The following is a 3,448-nucleotide window of genomic DNA, read 5'->3' as shown; positions in this document are numbered from 1 at the left end:
AAAAAAAAAAAATTAGGAATGACTGCTTTTCAACTATAAAAACTGCATCTCATGATATCCTCTGCTCTTTTGCTCACAAGACACCCTGTTCCTGATTACATATCAAAATAGTCATCATGGTTTGCCAGAAATCTATAATGATGTTGTATCATTTGAAAAGTGTCTCAATATGTTTTTACAGCTTTAGAAAATTTCTTCTGCCTGCTCAACTTACAGTTGCCATTCTGCAGGCATCCATTTGGCCACCTCTTAGACGCCATGCCATTTATTTATTTTTTGTTAAGTCTCACCAAGCAGAGTTATACTAAGAAGTATTTTAAGATATTGAACAAATGAAGTATAATTTTGTGGCATTTTTGTCTCTGTTTTAGAAGAATAAAACTCTTACCTCTGTATATATGACCTTTGAATTAACCTTTAAACCCCTGTTTTCATATGTCTTTATAAATTGTGTGGCAACCGTTTTCACAGATGGCCTCCCAGTGAACTGTGCCTTCCAATGTTCACACCCTTTTACATCATCCTCCTCTTGAGTCTGGGCCGGCTCTGTGACTCGCTTTTCACAAGACTCTGGAGGAGGTGATGCTGAGTGATTTCTAAGGCTAGATTCTAAGTTTTGCAGCTTCCACCTGGGCCTCTGAAATACTTGGCACACTCCCTCCAGGAACTCAGGTGCCATCTTGAAAAAAGCCTAAGTCACATGGAGAGGCCACAGGTAGCTGGTCTGGATGACAACCTCAGCTGAGTCCTCAGCCAACAGCCAGCATTCACTGCTATTGGGCATCCTGAATGTCCAGCACAGTTAAGTCTTCAGATGCCTCAAGCCCCAGCTGTGTGACCCCACAAGAAATCCCAAGTGAGGATATCTCAGGTGAGCTCATTCAATCCCATAGAACCATGAAAGTCATAGCAAATTGCCGTGTTATGCTTTAGAGCTTAGGGTGGTTTGTTACACATCTACAGACAACTGGAATGCATTGATTAAAAATACAATGCTAGGGCCTTTAGCATGTTTTAGCTAAAATTTAATAAAGAATTTCATCAAAATTAACAGAAGTGCTGTATAAAAATGTCAAGTTATAGAAGAATAGAGTGAATTGTAGCAGATCCTAAGGCATTCAAGGGCTTTTTTTTTCCCACTAAATTGCTACTTTTGTCTGAGCCTTTTCTTTGACGGGGGCTTCAATACTTTGTGAAACAACATAATGACTTCCATCTCTTGGAATCTGTAAATATAATTGCAATTGCATTTGACTTAGATATGAAATAAGTCCTTGCCCACATACTTTGACTAAAAAGGAGAAAGAAGTGGTGGTCACAAGTAGCAAGGCTAAAGAATCAATGAAAATGAGACAACAGATAAGAATATGTGTGTGTGTGTGTGTGTGTGTGTGTGTGTGTGCCTATGCATATGTATATGTACCTGCTTAGCTTCTCTTTTCTGCTTGTTTATACCTCATGAAAATTACAGGTCCACAATTCCTCATCTACAAAGCTCTGAAAACCAACTGAACTTTCCTTTGGTTGTTTAGGGTCTTTATATTACTTAATATGAACACTCATTTTTGTTGCAGAAGTCTTTGTTTCATGACAAGGTGCTGGCACAGATCCCACTTATGACACCAATAAATAGTACACAGTACGTAAGCTGTATCACCATTCTAAAAATCAAAACTTCTGATATCTGAGATATTTCTGGTTTCAGACCTAAAGAAGTCTCTATCTTCTGAAGAAGACCTAAAGTGAACTTTATTGCACAGCAAACTTTATTGTATTACTCTACAATAGATGTAATTGAACACTCTCTGGAGTTAGACCACCTGAGTTCAAATCCTGGATCTGCTATTTGCCAGCTCTAACACTTGGATTGTTTGCAAAACCCCCTGCCTCAGTTTATTTTTCAGCAAAATACAGAGAGTAAAAGAAACGACCTCATAGGGTTCTTATGAGAACCAAATGAGATCATGCACGTAAAATGATTAGCACAATAACTAGTAGTTAGTAAACACTCAACAAACATTAACTATTATTGTATTATTATTATTAAAATGTCAGGTATTTGTGTTTTTGTTTTTGCTTTTAGAGACACAGTCTCACTTTGTTGCTCCAACTGAAGTGCACTGAAAAATCACAGTTCACTGTCACTTCAAACTCCTGGGCTCAAACAATCCTCCTGCCACAGCTAGGGGTACAGGTGTGTGCCACCATGCCTGGCTATTCTTTAAAATTATTTTTATAGAAATCAGGTCTTGCTTTGTTGCTCAGACTGGACTCAAACTCCTGGCCTCAAGCTGTCCTCCCACTTTAGCCTCCCAAAGTGCTAGGATTACCAGAATGAGCCAGTGCACCTAGGACAAATTTTAGTTTTTTAATAAATTCAATGAAACAAATAATATCTCAATGAGAGTTCAGCCAGGTAAAAAGAAACTACTCAAAGTATCACCATCAGGAAGAGATTCAGTATAGGGAATCAGGTGCATACAAAGTCTTTGGAAGGAGTGAATGGGTAAAAGTTGAGAAGGTAGCACCACTAATTTCGAGTTATTCCACATCACCTGTGAACCCAGTGTCAGGAAGGTGCTGTACCCAGAGATCAGAAATTGCAATAAATGACAGGTAATCACTGTCTATGTCACAGCTGCTCTCCTTACAGCTCAAAAGCTGGAGACTGCCAGGGATGGTCTTTGAGATCTAGCTTCACTGCAAAAGTTTAAATTTGTCAGCTGGGTGCGGTGGCTTATGCCTGTAATCCCAGCACTTCGGGAGGCCGAGGCGGGTGGATTACCTGAGCTCTTGAGTTCGAGACCAGCCTGAGCAATACAGTGAAACCCAATTTCTACTAAAATACAAAAAATTAGCCAGGTGTGGCAGTGTGCGCCTGTAGTCCCAGCTACTTGGGAGGCTGCGGCAGGAGAATCGCTTGAAACTGGGAGGCGAAGGTTGCAGTGAGCCAAGATTGCACCACTGCACTCCAGCACAGGCAGCAGAGGGAGATTCCATCTTAAAAAAAAAAAAAAAAAAGGTTTATATTTGTCAAACCCCTTGTGTCAGATGCCACTGTTGCTGAAGAATGAAATGCTCCTGTGTCTTCCAAGTCCTTGAGTGCTCCTCACTGGCTCAACCCAAACCTTATCAGAACCGTGCTGGCTAGAGACTCTGGGAAATGCAGCACCAGGGCTCCCAGACTTTGTGAAACACATAACACCCTAAACAAATAGTCATTTACTAATAATAGGAATTTACACCTGTACAGCACTTTCCATAAAAGCTCTGTGAGGTAGGCAGGACCTGTAGCTCAAAGTTGCAAGGCTGGCAAGAGACTTAGAACCTCATATCTCAAATCTAGGGTGTACCTTTTTTATGTCAGTGTGTCCTATTTAATCATCCAAGTTCCACTTCCCCCCAAATCTTCATAACCATTTATTGATATTATTGTTTATTATTTTTC

General features: G+C 40.1%; 1 protein-coding gene across 2 annotated transcripts in view; it reads left to right on the top strand.

Moving 5' to 3' along the window:
• The window catches only part of USP6NL-AS1 (USP6NL antisense RNA 1), a 6,796-nt gene extending 4,765 nt beyond the window's left edge, over window positions 1-2,031 (top strand). Inside the window, exon 2 of one of the 2 annotated variants that reach the window (XM_037730918.1) lies at window positions 1,706-2,031. The gene's annotated coding sequence lies outside the window, so the exon portion shown is untranslated. Of the gene's footprint in view, window positions 1-1,574 lie in introns of both variants that reach the window. The other variant, XM_017507124.2, reaches the window with a different exon arrangement.
• Window positions 2,032-3,448: the final 1,417 nt, after the last annotated feature.

The sequence above is a fragment of the Cebus imitator genome, unplaced genomic scaffold, assembly GCF_001604975.1.
Source record: "Cebus imitator isolate Cc_AM_T3 unplaced genomic scaffold, Cebus_imitator-1.0 Scaffold368, whole genome shotgun sequence".
Taxonomy (NCBI): Eukaryota; Metazoa; Chordata; class Mammalia; order Primates; family Cebidae; genus Cebus; species Cebus imitator.
Note: the sequence above shows the minus strand (reverse complement) of the source record. Positions and strands in the feature narration are given on the sequence as shown.